We start from the raw sequence: 24587 nt of genomic DNA on the forward strand, positions 1-24587 counted from the left end.
AGATTAGAGATGGTTTCATAGATTTTTTAACTCCTTACCTTTTCTTCACATAAGCAAGAATTCCCAAGTTATTATTGAATGGCTGGACAAAAAAAAGATTGCTGAAGTTTAGATAGTCAGAAATTGGGAAGAAGAATGTATCTCTTCATGTATCTTCCATAGCTTGCAACCAACCAGTAAAGTGGCTGTTCTGTGTTTTATTCTTTTGAGCTTGGAATCATGTCCCATTTAACCAGGCATACAGTATTTATTTCATGATGAAGAATAAATTCCAGAATATCATATGAGAGTTTCTGATGAAAACTGGCATGAGGAATAACCTGTGTATTATGAGTCCAAGTAATCTAGTAATTTAATTTACAGTCAAATTATTTGGGCTTAATGACTCACAGGATGTTAAATAAACTGAAAGCAGTTTCTTCAAAATTAATTTCTGAGTTTTAAAACACTAGAAACTTTCTAAATGTATTTGATATAACTTTTGTCTTTGGGAAAAATTATTACACATGCTTTCTTTCTTTTTATATATTATTTTCCATTATGGTTTATCATAGTATATTGGATATAGTTCTCTGTGCTATACAGTAGGACCTTGTTGTTTATCCATTCTATATATACTCCATCCCTCCTCCAACCCCCTCCCCCTTGGTAAGCACCAGTCTGTTCTCTATGTCCATGATTCTGTTTCTGTTTCATAGATAGGATCATTTGTGTCATATTTTAGATTCCACATGTAAGTGATATCATATGGTATTTGTCTGTCTCTTTCTGACTTCACTTAGCATGGTGATCTCTAGTTGCATCCATGTTGCTGTAAATGGCATCATTTTGTTCTTTTTTATGGCTGCGTAGTATTCCATTGTATATATGTACCACATCTTCTTTATCCATTCATCTGTCAATGGACATTTAGGTTGTTTCCATGTCTTGGCTATTGTGAATAGTGCTGCTATGAACATAGGGGTGCATGTATGTTTTTGAATTATAGTTTTGCCTGCACCCAGACAAAATGCCCAAGAGTGGGACTCCTGGATCATATTGTAATTATATTTTTAGTTTTCTGAGGAACCTCCATACTTTTTTCCACTGTGGCTGCACCAACTTACATTCCCACCAACAGTGTAGAAGGGTTCCATTTTCTCCACACCCTCTCCAGCATTTGTTATTTGTAGACTATTTTGATGATGGCCATTCTGACTGGTGTGAGGTGGTACTTCATCACAGTTTTGATTTGCATTTCTCAATAGTTAGCAACGTTGAGCATCTTTTCATGTGCATATTGGTCATCTGTATAAAATGATTAATAGCAAAGAATAAAATAAGGATAACAGATCAAAATTATGAAACATTTATATGCTCAAAAATGCTTTTAGGGCTTCCCTGGTGGCGCAGTGGTTGAAAGTCCACCTGCCGATGCGGGGGACGCGGATTCGTGCCCCAGTCCAGGAAGATCCCACATGCCGCGGAGCGGCTGGGCCCGTGAGCCATGGCCGCTGAGCCTGCACGTCCGGAGCCTGTGCTCCGCGACCAGAGAGGCCACAACAGTGAGAGGCCCGTGTACCACAAAAAAAAAAAAAAAAAAATGCTCTTAGACAGAAAATCTTATAATCTTATAGTGCAAGATAGCACAATAATATAACATTTATGAATTAGTGCATAAAATGTAATATACGGCAAGTTATTCTTGATAAGGTTCAGCTAATTTATGTTTAAAAGTTAATCTTAATTCTCTTCCCTTTTTCTTTCTAAACATCAGTATACACAAGGGACATTTTTTTAAAAATTCAATTTAGGTTCCTAAGAGGTACATTTGAGAAATTAAAGGGGTGAATGAGATTAGAGAATGTTTTCAAGAGAAAATGGATATTATAAGAGACTTGATTCTAGAATACAACATTTGAAATAGAATGGTGAAGAAATATGTGCCATAAGGGTAGAGAAATTTCAGGATTTTTTTTTTCCCCTGCTGAAGAACACTCTCAAATTCTTAAGGTCCTTAACACTTTAATGTATCTACTTTTCAATTAGATAAACAATTGAAATCTCAGGGTCTTTTGAAATGTGCCAACTATTTTTTTTTTCACAAAGAATGAGAACAGAAAGTAAATTTCCTATCAAGTTTAAGGTTTGCAATAAATGACTGTTTTCCTACTGTGAGGAACATCAGTTCCTTATGTAATGTAATTATTCACTGTATACAGAGAAAATTGATGGCAGGAGCATTCCTATTTGTCATGTTCACAGTTGACAGCTTTTAAACTTTTAATTTCTTATCACTACATTGCAATCAAATTTAGGCTTGTTGCTTTGAAATAAATGCTAGGTTACATTTAGTTGGTCAGATTTCCACTTTGTTTTCCAAGAGTCAAGAGGTGGCTCAAGTTCCTGAGGGCCTAAAAATAGTTCTGAAACAGAAGTGTACACCCTAGGGGCATGATTATCTTTGTGAGCTTGCAATTGTATTTTCAACACAATTAGCTGCCTAACTGTGTGCCTAAACTTTTCTATGTATTTGCACATATAAGTAATTATGATGGAATTAAATCCTAAAGCACTCTCAGCCTACATTTTTTTCTCTTATGAATCAAAATAAAATCATATACTGAAAATTTTATTTTGTAAACTCATTCACTGAATGGACCAAAGTGTAAAAGAACCATTTTTTAAATTTTTAGACAAAAAAGGAGGTAATAGAAACTATGAATACATATAAAAGAACTTGTAACCACCCCCCGACATACAAGTTTAGAGTACATATATAAATATGAATTTATAAATGTGTATTAGTATAAGGTACATATCAATTAATGACTAACAATTATATTTTATTTATAGTGATATAGTTTTTACCCTTCAATATTCTGTGTTCCTAAACATCATTTGAGTAACTTGCGTTAACTTTTTGTGTTACTCGTACTTCATACCCCTGTACTTTTTCTGAATTAAACTCTGAAAAGCACACTTAATACCCTGCTTAACACACTCTTTTGATGAATTTACCCTTTATATCAATCCCATACATGGATGCCAAACTTTAAGGCATTTATAAGTGCCTCCTGTACCTGTCGGGTATGGGATTTGATTGTATCATGAATGTGCCCTGCCTCTCCCGCTATCTCATTTTGGCTTCTTCTTTGTCTTTGGAAGTAGAATATCTTTCTCAGTAGATTCCAGTCCTTTTTTATTGATGGGTGTTCAGCAGTTAGTTGTGATGTTGGTGTTGTCATGAGAATAGGTGAGCTCAGATCCTTCTACTCTGCCATCTTGTCCCAAATCTGAATGAACCAAAGTGTAAAAGAACAATTTTTAAAATTTTTTAGCCAAAAAGTGAGATAATACAGACTATGACTGCACATAAAAGAACTTGCAACAACCCCCCTAACATACAATTTTGGAGTATATAAATAAATTTTAGTTTATAAGTCTGTATTAAAGATACATGTCAATTAATGACTGTAACAATTTTTTTTTATTTATAGTGATAATGTATAGTTTTTACCTTTCAATATTCTGCATTCCTTAGCATCATTTGAGTAACTTACATTAATCTTTTGTATGACTTGTAATTTATACCCCTGTACTTTTTCTGAATTTATCTCTGAAAAAGAACATTTAATACCTTACTTAATACACTCTTTAGATATGAATTTGCCCTTTACGTCAATCCCATAAATGGATGCCATACTGTAAGGCATTTATAAGTACCACCTGTGCCAAATATCAAGGTAGCATCATCTGCCTTATGAGAAACTTTTCTTGGTTATCTACAGGAAGAATGTGCATAAGGAATTATGGGCACATTATAAGACAATAGTGAAGTACAGCAGGTAGATCAAGTATCAGTTTCCTTCAGTCTACCAATTTCTGCTATTTGAGATATTCTCTTCTACATGTCAAAAGAATCTTGTAAGTCATTCTGTATTGAAAGGTAAAACATTATGAACTGCAGTGTAGTCATTCACATCCTAGTATTACTTTTTAAATGATCAAGGCCACTATATATTTGGATTAGTTAGATGAGGCTGTTCATTTTACAGAATTTTGACTTAGTTCCCCAAAGTTTGAATCAATTACTTTAAACAATGAAGGCATTTAAAATTGAGTAATTGGCTTTTTCAGCCATTTTTAAAGGGTGCCTCTTTTCATGCATGGTTGAGTGTGACTTTGATTGTTAAATCCCTCTCTTCCACTTAAATAAGCACTTTATTTTTTTTATTTTTTTAACATCTTTATTTGAGTATAACTGTTTTACAATAGTGTGTTAGTTTCTCCTTTACAACAAAGTGATTCAGTTATACATATACATATGTTCCCATAACTCTTCCCTCTTGTGTCACCCTCCCTCCCACCCTCCCTATCCCACCCCTCTAGGTGGTCACAAAGCACAGAGGTGAACTCCCTGTGCTATGCTGCAGCTTCCCACTAGCTATCTAATTTACATTTGGTAGTGTGTATATGTCCCTGCCACTCTCTCAAATCATCACAGCTTACCCTTCCCCCTCCCCATATCCTCAAGTCCATGCTCTAGTAGGTCTGTGTTTTATTCCCATCCTACCACTAATCTCTTCACGACATTTTTTTTTTTTTTAGATTCCATATATATGTGTTAGCATACGGTATTTGTTTTTATCCTTCTGACTTACTTCACTCTGTATGACAGATTCCAGGTCTATCCACCTCATTACAAATAACTCAGTTTCATTTCTTTTTATGGCTGAGTAATATTCCATTGTATATATGTGCCACATCTTCCTTATCCATTCATCTGTTGATGGACACTTAGGTTGCTTCCATGTCCTGGCTATTGTAAATAGAGCTGCAATAAACATTTTGGTACATGACTCTTTTTGAATTATGGTTTTCTCAGGGTATATGCCCAGTAGTGGGATTGCTGGGTCATATGGTAGTTATATTTGTAGTTTTTTAAGGAACCTCCATACTGTTCTCCATAGTGGCTGTATCAATTTACATTCCCACAAACAGTGCAAGAGGGTTCCCTTTTCTCCACACCCTCTCCAGCATTTATTGTTTCTAGAGTTTTTGATGATGGCCATTCTGACCCGTGTGAGATGATATCTCATTGTAGTTTTGATTTGCATTTCTCTAATGATTAATGATGTTGAGCATTCTTTCATGTGTTTGTTGGCTATCTGTATATCTTCTTTGGAGAAATGTCTATTTAGTTCTTCTGCCCATTTTTGGATTGGGTTGTTTGTTTTTTTGTTATTGAGCTGCATGAGTTGCTTATAAATTTTGGAGATTAATCCTTTGTCAGTTGCTTCATTGGCAAATATTTTCTCCCATTCTGAGGGTTGTCTTTTGGTCTTGTTTATGGTATCCTTTGCTGTGCAAAAGCTTTTAAGTTTCATTAGATCCCATTTGTTTATTTTTGTTTTTATTTCCATTTCTCTAGGAGATGGGTCAAAAAGGATCTTGCTGTGATTTATGTCATAGAGTGTTCTGCCTATGTTTTCCTCTAAGAGTTTGAGAGTGTCTCGCCTTAGCTTTAGGTCTTTAACCCATTTTGAGTTTATTTTTGTGTATGGTGTTAGGGAGTGTTCTAATTTCATACTTCTACAGGTAGCTGTCCAGTTTTCCCAGCACCACTTATTGAAGAGGCTGTCTTTTCTCCACTGTGTTTCCTTCCCTACTTTATCAAAGATAAGGTGACCATATGTGTGTGGGTTTATCTCTGGGCTTTCTATCCTGTTCCATTGATCTATATTTCTGTTTTTGTGCCAGTACCGTACTGTCTTAATTACTGTAGCCTTGTAGTATAGTGTGAAGTCAGGGAGCCTGATTCCTCCAGCTCCATTTTTCTTTCTGAAGATTGCTTTGGCTATTTGGGGTCTTTTGCATTTCCATACAAATTGTGAAATTTTTTGTTCTAGTTCTGTAAAAATTGCCAGTGGTAATTTGATAGGGATTGCATTGAATCTGTAGATTGCTTTGGGTAATAGAGTCATTTTCACTATGTTGATTCTTCCAATCCAAGAACATGGTATATTTCCCCACCTATTTGTATCATCTTTAATTTCTTTCATCAGTGTCTTATAGTTTTCTGCATACAAGTCTTTTGTCTCCTTAGGTAGGTTTATTCCTAGATATTTTATTCTTTTTGTTGCAATGGTAAATGGGAGTGTTTTCTTAATTTCATTCTCAGATTTTTTATCATTAGTGTATAAGAATGCCAGAGATTTCTGTGCATTAATTTTGTATCCTGCTACTTTACCAAATCCATTGATGAGCTTTAGTAGTTTTCTGGTAGCATCCTTAGGATTCTCTATGTATAGTATCATGTCATCTGCAAACAGTGACAGCTTTACTTCTTCTTTTCCTGTTTGGATTCCTTTCATTTCTTTATTTTCTCTGATTGCTGTGGCTAGAACTTCCAAAACTAGGTTGAATAAGAGTGGTGAGAGTGGGCAACCTTGTCTTGTTCCTGATCTTAGTGGAAATGGTTTCAGTTTTTCACCATTGAGAACAAGGCTGGCTGTGGGTTTGTCATATATTGCCTTTATTATATTGAGGAAAGTTCCCTCTATGCCTACTTTCTGCAGGGTTTTTATCATAAATGGGTGTTGAATTTTGTCGAAAGCTTTCTCTGCATCTATTGAAATGATCATATGGTTTTTCTCCTTCAATTTGTTGATATGGTGTATCACGTTGATTGATTTGCATATATTGAAGAATCCTTGCATTCCTGGAATAAACCCCACTTGATCATGGTGTATGATCCTTTTAATGTGCTGTTGGATTCGTTTGCTACTATTTTGTTGAGGATTTTTGCATCTATGTTCATCAGTGATATTGGCCTATAGTTTTCTATCTTTGTGACGTCTTTGTCTGGTTTTGGTATCAAGGTGATGGTGGCCTCATAGAAGGAGTTTGGGAGTGTTCCTCCCTCTGCTATCTTTTGGAAGAATTTGAGAAGGATAGGTGTTAGCTCTTCTCTAAATGTTTGATAGAATTCGCCTATGAAGCCATCTGGTCCTGGGCTTTTGTTTGTTGAAAGATTTTGAATCACAGTTTCAATTTCAGTGCTTGTGATTGGTCTGTTCATATTTTCTACTTCTTCCTGGTTCAGTCTCAGCAGCTTGTGCATTTCTAAGAATTTGTCCATTTCTTCCAGGTTGTCCATTTTATTGGCATAGAGTTGCTTGTAGTAATCTCTAATAATCTTTTGTATTTCTGCAGAGTCAGTTGTTACATCTTCTTTTTCATTTCTAATTCTATTGACTTGAGTCTTCTCCCTTTTATTCTTGATGAGTCTGGCTAATGGTTTATCAATTTTATTTATCTTCTCAAAGAACCAACTTTTACTTTTATTGATCTTTGCTATTGTTTCCTTCATTTCTTTTTCATTTATTTCTGATCTGATCTTTATGATTTCTTTCCTTCTGCTAAATTTGGGGTTTCTTTGTTCTTCCTTCTCTAATTGCTTTAGGTGCAAAGTTAAGTTGTTTATTCGAGATGCTTCCTGTTTCTTAAGGTAGGATTGTATTGCTATAAACTTCCCTCTTAGAACTGCTTTTGCTGTATCCCATAGGTTTTGGGTCGTTGTGTCTCCATTGTCATTTGTTTCTAAGTACTTTTTGATTTCCTCTTTGATTTCTTCAGTGATCACTTCGTTATTAAGTAGTGTATTGTTTAGCCTCCATGTGTTTGTATTTTTTACAGATCTTTTCCTGTAATTGATATCTCGTCTCATAGCGTTGTGGTCAGAAAAGATACTTGATACGATTTCAATTTTCTTAAATTTGCTAAGGCTAGATTTGTGACCCAAGATATGATCTCTCCTGGAGAATGTTCCATGGGCACTTGAGAAAAATGTGTATTCTGTTGTTTTTGGATGGAATGTCCTATAAATATCAATTTAAGTCCATCTTGTGTAATGTATCATTTAAAGCTTGTGTTTCCTTATTCATTTTCATTTTGGATGATCTGTCCATTGGTGACAGTGGGGTGTTAAAGTCCCCTACTATGATTGTGTTACTGTCGATTTCCCCTTTTATGGCTGTTAGTATTTGCCTTATGTATTGAGGTGCTCCTATGTTGGGTGCATAAATATTTACAATTGTTATATCTTCTTCATGGATTGATCCCTTGATCGTTATGTAGTGTCCTTCTTTGTCTCTTGTAATAGTTTTTATTTTAAAGTCTATTTTGTCTGATATGAGAATTGCTACTCCAGCTTTCTTCTGATTTCCATTTGCATGGAATATCTTTTTCCATCCCCTCACTTTCAGCCTGTAAGTGTCCCTAGGTCTGAAGTGGGTCTCTTGTAGACAGCATATATATGGGTCCTGTTTTTGTATCCATTCAGCCAGTGTGTGTCTTTTGGTGGGAGCATTTAATCCATTTACATTTAAGGTAATTATTGCTATGTGAGTTCCTGTTACCATTTACTTAATTGTTTCAGGTTGTTCTTATAGGTCTTTTCCTTCTCTTATGTTTCTTGCTTAGAGAAGTTCCTTTAGCATTTGTTGTAAAGCTGGTTTGGTGGTGCTGTACTCTCTCAGCTTTTGCATGTCTGCAAAGGTTTTAATTTCTCCATCAAATCTGAATGATATCCTTGCTGGGTAGAGTAATCTTGGTTGTAGGTTTTTTTCCTTCATCACTTTAAATATATCCTGCCACTCCCTTCTGGCTTGTAGAGTTTCTGCTGAAAAATCAGATGTTAGCCTTATGGGGATTCCCTTGTGTGTTATTTGTTGTTTTTCCCTTGCTGCTTTTAATATGTTTTCTTTGTATTTCATTTTTGACAGTTTGATTATTATGTGTCTCAGCGTATTTATCCTTGGGTTTATCCTGTATGGGACTCTCTGTGCTTCCTGGACTTGGTTGACTATTTCCTTTCCTATATTAGGGAAGTTTTCAACTATAATCTCTTCAAATATTTTCTCAGTCCCTTTCTTTTTCTCTTCTTCTTCTGGGACCCCTATGATTCGAATGTTGGTGCATTTAATGTTGTCCCAGAGGTCTCTGAGACTGTCCTCAGTTCTTTTCATTCTTTTTTCTTTCTTCTGCTCTGCAGTAGTTATTTCCACTATTTTATCTTCCAGGTCACTTATCCGTCCTTCTGCCTCAGTTATTCTGCTACTGATCCCGTCTAGAGTATTTTTCATTTCATTTATTGTGTTGCTCATCGTTACTTGCTTCCTCTTTATTTCTTCTAGGTCCTTGTTAACTGTTTCTTGCAATTTGTCTATTCTATTTCCAAGATTTTGCATCATCTTCACCATCATTATTCTGAATTCTCTTTCAAGTAGACTGGCTATTACCTCTTCATTTGTTAGGTCTGGTGTGTTTTTATCTTGCTCCTTCATCTGCTGTGTGTTTTTCTGTCTTCTCATTTTGCTTATCTTACTGTGTTTGGGGTCTCCCTTTTGCAGGCTGCAGGTTCGTAGTTCTGTCTATTTTTGGTGGCTGTCCCCAGTGGCTGAGGTTGATTCAGTGGGTTGAGCAGGTTTCCTGTTTGGGGGGACCAGTGCCCCTGTTCTGGTGGATGAGGCTGGATCTTGTCTTTATGGTGTGCAGGTCCACGTCTGGTGGCGTGCATGGGGATGTCGGTAGCCTTACTATGATTCTAGGCAGCCTCTCTGCTAATGGATGGGGCTATAGACCTGTCTCGCTCTTTGTTGGGTATAGGGTGTCCAGCACTCTTCATTGCTGGTCCTTGAGTGAAGCTGGGTCTTGGTGTTGAGATGGAGATCTCTGGGAGATTTTCGCCGTTTGATATTACGTGCAGCTGAGAGGTCTCTTGTGGACCAGTGTCCTGAGGTTAGTTCTCCCACCTCAGAGACACAGCCTTGACACCTGGCTGGAGTGCCGAGAGCCTTTAATCCACACGGCTCAAAACAAAAGGGAGAAAAATATAGAAAGCCAAGAAAGGAAGGAAGAAAGGAAGGGAGGGAAGAAGAAAGGAAGGGAGGAAGGAAGGAGGGAATAAAGGAAGGGAGGGAGGAAGAAAGGAAGGGAAGAAGGAAGGAGGGAATAATGGAAGGAAGGGAGGAAGGAAGGAAGGAGGGAAATAGGAAAGAAAGGAGGGAAGAAAGGAAGAAAGGGGAGAAGACAAAATAAAGTAGGGTAAAATACAGTTATTAAAATTAAAAAAATAATTATTAAGAAGAAAAATTTCTATTAAAGAAAAAAAAAAAAAAAACGGTCGGTCTAACCCCAGGACAAATGGTGAAAACAAAGCTACACAGACAAAATCTCACACAGCAACATACACACTCACAAAAAGAAAAAAGGGGAAAATAATAGTATATCTTGCTCCCGAAGTCCACTTACTCAACCTGGGATATTTCGCTGTCTGTTCAGGTTTTCCACAGATGCAGGGCACTTCAAGCTGACTGTGGAGCTTTAACCCGCTGTTTCTGAGGCTGCTGGGAGGGACCTCCCCCTCTCTTTGTTTGCACAGCTCCTGGGGTTCAGCCCTGGACCTGGCCCCGCCTCTGCGCGCAGGTAGTCCGAGGGCGCCTGCCCTTCGCTCAGAGGGCAGGGTCAAAGGAGCAGCGTTAACGGAGCAGCTGATTCGTGGTCTCTGGCTCACTCAGGCCGGGGGGGGGGAGGGGGGGGGGGAGGCGGTGCGCGGATGTGGGGCGAGTCCGTGGCGGCAAAGGCCGGCGTGACGCTGCACCGGCCCGAGTCACACCGCGCGTTTTCCCGGGGAAGCAGTCCCAGGATCCCGGGACCCTGGTGGTGGCGGGCTGCACAGGCTCCCGGGAGGGCCGGTGTGGAGAGTGACCTGTGCTCGCACACAGGCCTCTTGGTGGCAGCAGTAGCAACCCTACCGTCCCACACCCGTCTCTGTTGTCCGTGCCGACAGCCGCAGCTCGCGCCCCTTTCTGGAGCTCCTTTAAGCGGCGCGCTTAAACCCCTCTCCTCGCACAGCAGGAGGTAAAGAGGGAAGAAAAGGTCTCTTGCCTCTTCGGCAGCTCCAGACTTCTCCCGAACTCCCTCCAGGCCAGCCGTGGTGCACTAACCCCTTCAGGCTGTTTTCACTCTGCCACCTCCAGACCTTTCCCTGGGATCCGCCCGAGGCTCAGTTCCCAGCCCCGCCCACCGCAGCTGGTGAGCAGACAAGCCTCTTGGGCTGGTGCATGCTGATCGGCACAGATCCTTTGCGGAATATCTCCGCTTTGCCCTCCGCACCGTGTTGCTGCGCTCTCCTCCGCGGCTCCGAAGCTTCCCCCCTCCGCCATCCGCAGTCTCCGCCCGCGAAGGGGCTTCTAGTATGTGGGAACTTTTCCTCTTTCACGGCTCCCTCCCTCTGGTGCAGGTCCCGTCCCTATTCTTTTGTCTCTGTTTATTCTTTTTTCTTTTGCCCTACCCAGGTACGTGGGGAGTTTCTTGCCTTTTGGGAGGTCTGAGGTCTTCTGCCAGCGTTCGGTGGGTGTTCTATAGGAGAAGTTCCACGTGTAGATGTATTTCTGATGTATCTGTGAGGAGGAAGGTGATCCCCGCGTCTTACTCTTCCGCCATCTTCTCGCTCCCCCCCCTTAAATAAGCACTTTAATTCAGCAATCTGAAAATCTTTAATAATAGACATTGCCTTGCACTTTTGCTCTCACCAGTTCAAACTATTTGGTTGTCTAATTTTTTTTAAATGAGCAGATAAGTATCTCAAACAGATGGTTGTCAGTCCTAGGTTTAATGATCTCTAGTAGCAGGACCTTGTTTGGACCCACTTTCATAGTTCTTGTGGCTAAACATCTCAGGGTCAAGAGGTCATTCCTTATGACTTGATCGGAACTAAATGCATTGCATTTGGATTTGCTTGAAGGATAGATTCAGAAAAGCAGGAACTTTCTCAGAACACTCCTTAATTGAAGACAGTTTTATTTTTGTTTTTTTAACATCTTTATTGGAGTATAATTGCTTTACAAGGGTGTCTTAGTTTCTACTGTATAACAAAGTGAATCAGCTATACATATACATATATCCCCATATCTCCTCCCTCTTGCTTCTCCCTCCCACTCTCCCTATCCCACCCCTCTAGGTGGTCACATAGCACCGAGCTGATCTCCCTGTGCTATGGGGCTGCTTCCCACTAGCTAACTATTTTACATTTGGTAGTGTATATATGTCCTTGCCACTCTCTCACTTTGTCCCAGGTTACCCTTCCCTGTGGCCTCACGTCCATTCTCAACATCTGTGTCTTTATTCCTGTCCTGCCCCTAGGTCCATGTTTTTTTTTTTTTCTTTTTAGAGTCCATAGATATGTGTTAGCATACAGTATTTGTTTTTCACTTTCTGACTTACTTCACTCTGTATGACAGTCTCTAAGTCTATCCACCTCAGTACAGAAAGCTCAATTTCATTTCTTTTTATGGCTGAGTAATATTCCATTGTATATATGTGCCATATCTTCTTTATCCATTCATCTGTAGATGGACATTTACGTTGATTCCATGTCCTGGCTCTTGTAAATGGAGCTGCAATGAACATTGTGGTACATGACTCTTTTTGAATTATGGTTTTCTCAGGGTATATGCCCAGTAGTGGGATTGCTGGGTAGTATGGTAGCTCTGTCTTTAGTTTTTTAAGGAACCTCCAAACTGTTCTCCATAGTGGCTGCATCAATTTACATTCCCACCAACAGGGCAAGAAGGTTCCCTTTTCTCCACACCCTCTCCAGCATTTATTGTTTGTAGATTTTTTGATGCTGCCATTCTGACTGGTGTGAGGTGATACCTCATTGTAGTTTGGCTTTGTATTTCTGTAATGATTAGTGATGTTGAGCATCCTTTCATGTGTTTGTTGGCAATCTGTATATCTTCATTGGAGAAATGTCTATTTAGGTCTTCTGCCCATTTTTGGATTGGGTTGTTTCTTTTTTGATATTGAGCTGCATGACCTGCTTGTATATTATGGAGATTAATCCTTTGTCAGTTGCTTCATTTGCAAATATTTTCCCCCATTCTGAGGGTTGTCTTTTCGTCTTGTTTATGGTTTCCTTTGATATGCAAAAGCTTTTAAGTTTCATTAGGTCCCATTTGTTTATTTTTGTTTTTATTTCCATTTCTCTAGGAGGTGGGTAAAAAAAGATCTTGATGTTATTTATGTCATGGAGTGTTCTGCCTATGTTTTCCTCTAAGAGTTTGATAGTGTCTGCCCTTACATTTAGGTCTTTAATCCATTTTGACTTTATTTTTGTGTATGGTGTTAGGGAGTGTTCTAATTTCATTCTTTTACATGTAGCTGTCCAGTTTTCCCAGTACCACTTACTGAAGAGACTGTCTTTTCTCCATTTTATATCCTTGCCTCCTTTATCAAAGTTAAGGTGACCATATAAGGTGTGTGGGTTTATCTCTGGGCTTTCTATCCTATTCCATTGACCTATATTTCTGTTTTTGTGCCAGTACCATACTGTCTTGAATACTGTAGCTTTGTAGTATAGTGTGAAGTCAGGGAGCCTGATTCCTCCAGCTCCATTTTTCTTTCTCAAGATTGCTTTGGCTATTCAGGGTCTTTTGTGTTTCCATACAAATTGTGAAATTTTTTGTTCTAGTTCTGTGAAAAATGCCATTGGTAGTTTGATAGGGATTGCATTGAATCTGTAGATTGCTTTGGGTAGTATAGTCATTTTCATAATGTTGATTCTTCCAATCCAAGAACACGGTATATCTCTCCATCTGTTTGTATCATCTTCAATTTCTTTCATCAATGTCTTATAGTTTTCTGCATACAGGTCTTTTGTCTCCTTAGGTAGGTTTATTCCTAGGTATTTTATTCTTTTTGTTGCAATGGTAAATGGGAGTGTTTCCTTAATTTCTCTTTCAGTTTCTTCATCTTTAGTGTATAGGAATGCAGGAGATTTCTGTGCATTAATTTTGTATCCTGCTACTTTACCAAATTCATTGATTAACTCTGATAGTTTTCTGGTGGCATCTTTAGGATTCTTTATGTATAATATCATGAAGACAGTTATTTAAAAACAAAAACGACATTCTCTTTTTCCAGACAAAACATTAACAACTCAACCTTTATTCCTGTTTTTTATTTTCTATCCCTTGAAATAAGAATCATTTCTGTCTTTCAAAATTTGCACATAGAAGATGCTCAGCATATTTTTAATGTTTCTTTTTCTTCTATCCATTAAAGTACAGATAGCAAACCTGTAAAAACTAAGCAAAAAGAAAACAGAAACAAAACAGAAAAACCCAAGGTGCATTTTGCTGAGGGACTATAGTCGTTCCTGGTAAATTTCTCCTGACTTTTGTATGCCTATTCTTATTTTAACATTTGTTTTTTAGTCCCCAAAGATGCAAGAGGACTTCTTTGGAGATTTCTGGAACTCTTTCTCTGTGTAGCTTCCTCCTTTCTGGTGCAGTGACCCACAAATCCAGCTATCTCACTCCTCCAAATCTGACCTCTCTCCACAACTGAGTAAGACTTCTATGCTCTGCTTGGGTTTACCTTGCCTGCAGCTAGGTCCAGAAAGTGGCTCCAATGTTTGGTTTGTAAAATTATAACAACTCTGTATTTCTGACTTAAAAACAATTTCTAAAATGTAATTATTCCCATGCCTCCAATTTTTGAATGGGTCAGATAAGGACTCTGCTCAATTCCACCTTAGTTCTTTTTAAATCCCCAAATCTGGTTTAAGAATGGTGAAAAACTAATTGAAGCAAGCTGAAGACAAACAGCATCCATCAGGTTAAATGACGGCTTCTCAAAGCATTTTGTCCACAAAATGAATATACAGATGGCAAGTCAAAAAATACCTTAAATGTAACACTTAATGGTTAAAAACATTTGGTTTGAATTTAGAGAATGTGGCAGTTTAATTTATTGAGACAGTAGTTTGTGTTTTGTTCTTAATGTTGTTAGATTTAGTTTTACCTCTTCTGTCATTTAAAATGCATTTTTTAAAATTAAAAAAAATCCCAGTCCTGTGGTCTCTTACCTTAGAGACTTTTGTGCTGTACATCTGAAAGCAGAAGTTACCAGGAACCCATCAGCCAACTTACTTCTGGCTTTTGCTTGTTCATATCTGGGCTCAGGAGAATTATGGTGGGTTGTTTTAGAAGGACAATGGGAGTGCTTGGATTTTAGAAGATGGAAATGATCAGAAAGGAGAGAGGTTTTTGAGAATTCATGGGGACTGGTACAAGGCCTGTGAGAGATCTCAGTTTGGAAAAGAAGCTCCCTGTTCTCTCCCTGTCCCTGTGGGAGTGGTGCATTAAGTGAGATTACCACCAAGAACAAGTGACCAAGACAACCTTAACATTCCCCTCACCTTGACTACACTTTAGACAGGTTTCTTTTTGTCCTTGACTTTCTTTATCTTAGGGCATTTACTTTAGAAAGCCTGCCATAGTAAATTGTTTCTATGGCCTTTGAGATCTAAATTTTCTCCTGGCCTACAGCCAGTTGTACAACCCAGGAATTCCTTTCTTAAAACAGGGAACTACCTGTTCCAAGTATAAGAAATGTAGCACTCCTGTCTCCCTCTGTGGGAAGAAAGGGACCTCTTTAATCAGCACCAATTAGAAAACATAGATGGCCTAATCACGTTGACTAATATCCTCAGGAACTTTTCTACAGTCTCAGCCCAGCACTTGAAAACTCTCCCATCTTTGCTTCAGTGACACTGAGTTAAATTCTGTACTGAGGTCTCTCCCTGCTATCACAGTAGCTCATTAAAATCTGTCTTCCCATTTTGACAAGTATCTCGTGTAATTTCTCATTAACTCAAGTCTCCATGTTTTGGTAAAAATCTTTTATTCCTCAGGTTGACACTAAAGTGGAGCTGATAATGTACAGTTAACACTATTCAATGTGTTCTAAAGATTGGAGGACCCTTTCCAAAATGTTCAGAACTGAGGTACTTCTTCCATGACCTTGCATAAGTCCCTGGTAGTTGTCCTTTCCCCAGGATTTGTTGTTTCCCTGAGAATTTTTCTTCGCAATGTCTTGTGATGTCTTTTTATTCAAAGATTAGGACTCAAAGACTCCAGGAGGCCCATTTGTAGATTTCTGGAACTTTCTCTGCATAGCTCCCTCTTCTCTGATACAGTATGTCACAAATTCCAGCTACCTCACCTCTTCAAACTGAACTTTGATCCTAAACTGTCTTTTCAAGAATATTTGTTTAGCAAACAGACTAGAAAGATAGAGGTTGTGGGGCTCTTTAGCAAAAGTTAGTGGGTTTTTTTTGGGGGGGGGTTTCACTGTTCAATATGATAAAGATAAAGTTTTTCCCTACAGCAAAGGTCAGGTAGGCTTACTGTACATTATAAAATGTTTGGTTTCCCTAAGCTCAGGCTCCCTTTCCTGTGGTATGATTCCTTGTGTGTGTAGGTGTCACCTGTAGCTCTTTATATTGTCCTGTGGGAATTGCAGCTTGAGAAATTGCTTCAGTGCTGATACTGCTGGGTGCTGCTATTGCTGTGAGCAACAACTGTCCTTTGTTTCTGACCTAATAATCTCAGGTCTTCTGCTAGCATCTGTGAAACTGTGACAAAATAACTTGTTAGTTTTCAAATAGTGTATTTAAAATCTCAGAAAATTTACAGTGCTTGGCATTCTGTCCTTCACCTTTGGAATAATTTTTCCTGACTGCAAATACATGTTTATGTATTACTTTGATGCTTACCCACTGTTAGGTAAGCTTGATAGGATCAGGAAATGTTTTATCTTTTATTTATAACTATATGATCAAAATGATCACAGTAAGAGATCAGAAAATTTATTGATTGAATAAAATAAGCATAATTGCCATATACATTCTCTCTCAGGGTTCTATTGAATATAAAAGTAAGTCATTCTGGGAAAGCATTATTTAATCTAAAATTCTCTACAAATATGTTAAACATGTTTCCTTTTTAATAAAAAGTATGGCTTTAGAAGCTGATAGTTCTGGGTTCCAAGTTCTGTCTCTTTCTAAGCATTTTTTTGTTTGTTTATTTATTTTGGTTTAACAGATTACTCAACCTTTTTGAGTGTTTATCAAATAGCAGCAATGCCTACTTCAGAGAGCTCTTATTTAGAGGTAATGATGATTCATTAAAAACTAAGCAGTGAAGTGTCATGTTCAAAATTGTTATTTATTAAAGTTATTGTAGCAGTAATGTGATATGCCAGTTATATTGGCTTTTCTGACTGGAGTAGAGAGAAAGATAAGAAGTTCCTACTGCTGTATGTATTAGTAAAGGATAGTTTCGTTGCAAGCAATAGAAAATAAATATATAATAAATAAAAATTTAAAATTAAAATAGTTTAGAGATGCAGAATTTTAAAAAGGTGTGTAATTGGGGATTTGTCACTTCATCATGAATTTTCAGTTTGCTTCCATTTCAAATGTAAATCCTTGAGACAGATACTCTAACGTAGCTTGTATCAGCAGATATCTATTTCCGAATTACTCAGTTTTGGACAAGAACTCAAGGTCAGATATTATAGCCTGGGCACTAGAAAACGCATAGCATATACACATTTCCACTGGTTCAGCATAATCTAAGAGTATTATTTGGAGATTTCTGGTAGCGGTAGGCAAGTGTTAAAATATAAAGACTTTTTAAAAGTTTATTACTCACATAAAGTACTTTGGTAAAATAAAAACCACACTTTGAGAGTGTGAAAACCATGTTATTATGTTTTTAATCATGGAAAAATAGTATTTTGAAATTTAAATCTTGGCATTTAAGTAGTTCTTATAAAAGAGTATTCACTACAGGTTGTAAAAAACTACTATATGCAATTAACTAATGAGAGTATAAGAGAACATTAAGAAGAAACATAATAGAATCATTGATAATCAGTTGAATGACTCTAAAACAAGCTACGAGTTTTATGTCAGTTTTCACTTTCTGATTTTACCAGTATATCACTTTATACTATGTTACTTTTAAGGAATACCAGCAAGTCCAACCCTTTTTCACCAACAATCTTTAAACATTAGCAATCCACCAAGGTATACTACCTATCTCTAATTATTATTTTATTTGTCCAGTTACTTAATAAAATGGATAAAATTCTGATCCCCAAAAATAAACATGATTTTCCCTGAATTATCATTTGCAGAAAGATCTTCCAACATGTAATAACTGATTTTTTTTTCAAATCTAAATTTTATTTTTTATCTCTTCAACAAAGACGGCCCCAAACAATTAAAAATCATTGAGGCAGAGCCTGGAGTTTGGTTACCATGTAAAACAACTTTAAAGGACACTATTCACATCCTAGTCCGTGTGAAAAGGACCCCCTCCAGCTGTACAGAGGAGAGCCTGGCCGGCTGTTCATGATGGCCTTGGTCTGGAAGGTAAAGACACTGCTTTTGGAGATAGAGTTATTTATTATACTCACATTCTTGATGCGATCATAATACATAATGTAAATGTGATGTAGGTCAAAAGCTTGGAAGATGGTTATATTTGCTCACTTCTTCGCACAGAAGAGTATTTTTTCAGCCATTTTATCTAAATGCATCAGTATATATGAGAAGCTTCATTTTGTATTATTCCTTAATTCTGTCTGTTCCCCCCTTTGTTCACATTTAACAATATGTCCCTTTTCCATGATGTTAGAAGTATCTGTTAAATCATAAGGTCAAACATATTTTTACAGGGATATCAGAAGGCATAGAATATTATGTATAAAAAAGAAATGTGCATTTTATTTGGGGATTTTTTGTTGTTGGGAACAGAATGTCTCAATCTAGGGGAAGGAAGAGGGGATCAAGACCTGCACCAAAGTCTTAATGATATGCAGAGATCCAAACTGTGAATATACCACGCTCCACAGGACAAGGGCTGTGAAGATAGCCTGCAGGACAAGGAACTGAAAAAGCTAAGACAAGGATTTATACGATTCACATTCAATTTACATTGGTTTAATGTCTCTTTTGTTAAAGATGGTATGGTATGCTGATCACTTTAACAATACTACTTATACATTATTTAAAGCCAAGATACACATCAAAGGGAGCAACGTGCCAACAGGTGAGGAGCAGGGAAAATTACAATTAGGCAGGCAAGAAAAAGAAATGCATAAATGGTACAAGGTAAAGCAAACCCAAAGATTACAACTAGAGAGAGACTTGAAGGAATTGAAAGGACAGCCTAAAGCCAGCAGGACAGCTGGGACTCACCAGTAAAAATGATTTTCACAATTATGATGGTGATAATGATGATCATGATTATGGTAGCAAATACTTACGCATCAGGTGCTAGACTGTACATTTTATATTCAATGCTGCATTAAACCTTATAACAGTCCCACAGTGTGGGTGAAGTGTAGGCTTGATGATGGGTCAAAATGCCAGCTTTATCACTGGCAGTTGGATGGATTTGAGAATGCAATGAACCCTGTGAATAAACTAGACTCGTAATGGCCTTCTTAATAGGTTTTCCTCAGAATTAAACTCACCCACACAGCTTTAGTCACAAGCTGAACATCTACTGTCACCAAAGAGTAAATAAACTAGGTGATGGGTCTATATACTATTTTCTCAGTCTTACAAATATATACATATTCTCTTTATCTGAAGAGTAGGAGTAAGAAGTGGAAGACAATTGTTTCAGTTAGAAATTGCATTTGAGTACAATTAACTGACATTACCAGTGACTTAAACATTATAGTGGTTTGTTTTTTTTTCATGACAAGAATTTTGGATGGAGATGATTACTGACCTTAGAATATCAGGGTAAGGATGTTGTGATTCTTTTGGACTTGCCCTAGGAGTTAAATAAAATATGGCTGCCTAAACAATCATCCTCATGTTCCAAGCTGTAGAAATAAAAAAAGACAAAAGGCAAAATAGTACAAGTGAGCTTAGTATATCTCTGCACGGAGCAACCATCCCCATGCCACCACCCCCATACATAAGGAGCTTTCCCAGCACCCCTTCCTGTGACTTTCACACACAGCTCACTGGCCAGTGTCATATGATCACTTCTAGCTAGAAGGTGAGTGTGCTTTGTAGATTTTAATTTTAGTTGGGTATATTGCTTCTGGGTATATTAGTGTTCTGTTACTACAGAAGGGAGACTGAATATTGAGTTAGTAAGTAGCTGCTATGGTATGGGGCATTGTTATTTACTCCCTTAGTGTTTCTTCTCGAGGTGAAGCTCTGTTATGAAAATACAAATAAAGGAGACGAGAACTCTAATCCCTGAAATCATTATGACCCTATAGTTCAGCTAACTGATGCTTGGAAAAGCTAAGTGGACTTGCCCAAGTTTACACTTCTAAAAAGTGGATTTACCTTCAAACCTGGAAGTACCTTTTTAAAGAACCTAATCTGTTAAGCATTCACTACCTCTTTTCTTTTTTTCAGAAGTAATTTAAGAACTTGGGGACCACAAGTTAATGGGGAGAGGTTATTGAATTAAGAAAAAGTAGTTCTTCCTTTAAGATGCAATGATGTGAAGTCAAAGTACCATTGGGACTCAGAGAAGTTTTAAGCTCTTGATTTGTTTTCAAAGTATGTTATCTTATTGCATGCATCAGAATCATTTCACCAAATAACTGGGGATAGAGCCTGGTAACTGCATTATAAGAAGCTCCAAAGGGCATTCATATATGCATGCTAAAGCTTAGAACTTCTCGGTGAGGAGGACATTACTGCCATCTAAGCATGGAAACATTTTTGGAGGAGGAGGTGTTTAATCTAGTTTTTAGAAAGTAGGAAAGACTTAAACATGGAAATAAAAGTTCACATGGAAGGAGTAGGTTGAGGGATGACATAGACGAGGAAAAGTATTGTGGCATATGGAGATCAGAGAGGAAGCTTGGAGTGCACAAAGGAGAATTGGGAGTAATCAGATTGAAATGAGGGGAGACTGGAGTAATTGGTCTCAAATGATCACAAGGGCAGAATACAAAGAAAGACACTGGACTTAAAGATATGCATCCAGGTGTGGAGATTATTAGTGACCATCAGGAATATAGACTATGAATTATTTTATAAGAAAATAATCACTTATCTAAATTAGCACACACACATATATATATTTGTATTTATATCCATATAATTATTTTTTCTAACTCAGCAACTACGTCTGCAAATGACCTTACTAAGCTGATTCCACTGACTATTCATAGGTGACTTGGTTCCAGGGACAGAGGGCAGAGTAAAACCCTGATATCCCACTGGATCAGCTAGACTGTAGCTGAGACGCTTCATGGGCAAAAGAAATAAGGGCCTCCATGCAGAGAGAGGTCTGTAGGTGAGCTTAAAACTTTCCAAGGAGTATTTCTTTTTTTTTTTTTTTTCCCAAGGAGTATTTCTAAGTATTCTCCACAACACTTTCTACCTTTTTTACATTTCTTCTAGTATATGGTCCATATAGTTCCTAAAATGTAAATAATTAATAAGTATCAAACTTTATGAAATAAAAGAAGAACATATTAGCAAATGTGATTAAATACCACTCTGTGTTATTTGATAAAAATCATTGGTAGCTTTTGGAGGTTGTTTTCATTACCTTGGCAAATGGAAAATTCAAATATCCATTCCAACAGAACACCTTAGAAATTAATCACTATACATTCCTAGACTGTTCATGTCATTGACATTAAACCAAACTAATTGGTAAATTAAAAAGGAATTTAACAATGTTTACAAGTATTTCTACAAAATTGTGTGATAAACAACCCCAAATGAACTGTGGATTAGGTAGAAATGGCAAAACTTAACTAACCATAAATTTATTTTGAGAAAAAAAATTAAGTTATTCAAAGGAATGGCTTGGACAATGAGATATTAAACTATGAATACTTATTCAAGGCATCATTACTTTCTCATTATTTTAATGTACTTAACATAGTCTTTCCATACCAGAAATTTGGTGCATGAATTTTATTTCATTGTCTAACTGATCATTAGGCTATACTGATAAAATTTTACTATTAAGTATGAATTTCTGAAAGAAAGAAAATTCTATTTCGAGAGTGATGCAAAAGTGAACTATTCTTCTTTTGATAATGTATATATTTTATAAGCTTTTATCTATCTCGTCACTACTTTTAAGATCACTAATCATTCTGCTATTTAATTCTGTGTAATAAAAGTTATATATAATTAGGTTTATTCTGTAGTCACCAGTTCATGAGAAAACTTCACAGATTTTGGCAATCCAGACAACAAGGTAAACTTGTATGAGATCTTTTAAAAATATTTATCTGTTGACTGGATAATTGAAATCTGAATTGAGTATTTGAAGTTAAACAGGTTATGATGTTAAGATGAGGGGAGCAAAAGGGTGTCAGACTTTAAAATCTTTCCAGTATAACTGATTCACTTTGTTGTAAAGGAGAAACTAACACACTATTGTAAAACAGTTATACTCAAATAAAGATGTTAAAAAAAAAAGAAGCAGCAAATTGAAGAATAATATATACAGTATAATCCCCCCCAAAAAAAATCTTTCCAAAGACTGGCTTAAGGATATCATTTATTTGCTTTTATGTTTTAGATTTTTATCGTGTTGTTGGGAATATAGGCTTTAGCTTTTCCAATACTTAGAAGAATAAGCTTGTAACCTTTGTTTAGAGGGCAGAACATTACACAGTAATTTTCTCTGTGGATCACAATGTGAGTTAACAAGAAATTCTTAACAAGTTGGTTTTAATCACCTTCACTCTTTTCTATAACATCTGGCCTGAAATTGAAGCAGCTTAGTAGCAAACTTTGTGGTATATATCTGAAATACCAGAAGTAATTAACAAGTTGTATATAAACATGGATCTAATTTTTATCAATTTTCAAATAACAACATGTAAATACACACACGTATACACACATTGGTGGGAAACAAGACATTTGGAGCCACTTAGCTCTGAGAGGATTCAAATACAGATTCCTTTAAAATTTGTCATTCAACTCCTTTCAATCTCTCTTTGTCCATAAAAAGAGAATAAGCCCTACCTTGCATGGTTGTGGTAGAAATTAGAGGTAGAATATACAAAACCCCTTGTACAAATCTGACCCATATTTGCACCTCATTGTTCTTATTAATAACAAAATAGGAACAGGATAGAGAGTATATTCTTCTAATAGTTGTAAGAAATTGTAATGTCAGAATTGGGATTCCTGAAACTTTTATAAATCCAGTATTTACTCACAAAATGTTTGTAGTTAAGAGAGAAATTACTTCTTTGTAATGAAAAAAAATGGAACAATACATTGTTTTTTTGTAAAATTGATCACTAAGTCACCATAGTTCACTGTTAATTGCCTTTGAAAATTTTGACCTTTCCCTTCCTCAGTTCTTTCCATATCTACCTGAGATGAAAGTACAGCCCATGAAAAAGTGAGAAAGAAACACACTACACACCATAAGTTTCTTCCTAAGAATGTTGCTATCCTTCTCTTTTTAATGGACCTCACTTTTGCATGGACATGAGTAATAGATAGCAAGAGCAGATGCTTGCTTATAATATGATTTGTTTTTAAATTCATTGGGAACTCTCATTTAACCCTCCCCAAAGCCCCATGAAACAGGAGCAAATCTTAGACTTAAAAATCAGGCAGACCTGTTACTTACTAGCTGTCCAATCTTGAGCCTGGTTTTTATTTTCTCTGAGTTTCACAGACACTGCTACCCACAAAGGCTTTAGAACCTCAGCTGTTCAGCTTTGCCTTACACCTGAACATGATTCTACCCATGCCACTTTTAGGTAATGTGAGTTACCACAGAGGGAAAACATTTAAAACCTAAAATGTCAATAAGAGCAACAAACTCTTTGATGTTTGCCTTCCTCTTAACCAGATAAAAATGTTAAGGTAGCTACTTCTATGCATTTGGATTTTCAGTTCCTACCTCATCATCTCCTCTGCAAGATCTGTGGAGCATCAGCCTTCTTTGTGTATCTGTACATAAAATATTTTGCTTAAGGTGGACATGCAGTTACTTGATGCTAATGATTCTGGGATACACTGTGCCTATATTATGGCAGGATGTGGAACATCATTGCCTTTGGAGCCATAATCTATGTAAAAGTGAATAAGTGCTATTTCCGCAAGAAAGAGTTAAGTTAAACATATACCAATATTATTGCCCAACTGGAATATGGCCTGGAATAATGAGGCATAAATGTTTACTTTCTGTATTGCCCTCTGCAGACGATGGTGGGAGAGGCCAGGATGAACACATAATAGGACATTTGAGAATCTGAATTTACCACAGCACAGATTTCCAAGGAAATCTTGCCGTATTTTTTACCCAGTGTTCTGGAACAATTATTATGCATTATTGCCCAAAGGAAAGCAATTTAGAAAAATATTTTATCATACAGAGATTGATGGTGGTAAAGTACTGAACTAAATTTAGAATTAGAAGACCTGGGTTCAGTCTGCATGATGTTGAGCAAATCAACCTCTGTAGGCCTCAGATTTTTTCTGTTCTGTTAAATGAGAATGATACTCTTAAACTTAAATCACAAAATTAACATAAAGCTCAGATGATACCCTGTGTAAGTATTTTGTAGACAAGAAAGTGGTATATTCATGGAAGACATCATCCAAGGTTTAAGATCTGTTGTCTGCAAGAGAAAAAATGAAAATGTTATTCTTTGTGAGAAAGTCTATAGTCTATTGAGAGTATGTTAGGAGATTTTTTTTTTTTGCCCCT

General features: G+C 37.0%; 1 protein-coding gene across 4 annotated transcripts in view; it reads left to right on the forward strand.

Moving 5' to 3' along the window:
* CTNNA3 (catenin alpha 3) overlaps positions 1-24587 on the forward strand; it is a 1725986-nt gene that overhangs the window by 1345637 nt on the left and 355762 nt on the right. The gene's annotated exons all lie outside the window — the stretch shown is intronic.

This window comes from Kogia breviceps, chromosome 2 (assembly GCF_026419965.1).
Source record: "Kogia breviceps isolate mKogBre1 chromosome 2, mKogBre1 haplotype 1, whole genome shotgun sequence".
NCBI lineage: Eukaryota > Metazoa > Chordata > Mammalia > Artiodactyla > Physeteridae > Kogia > Kogia breviceps.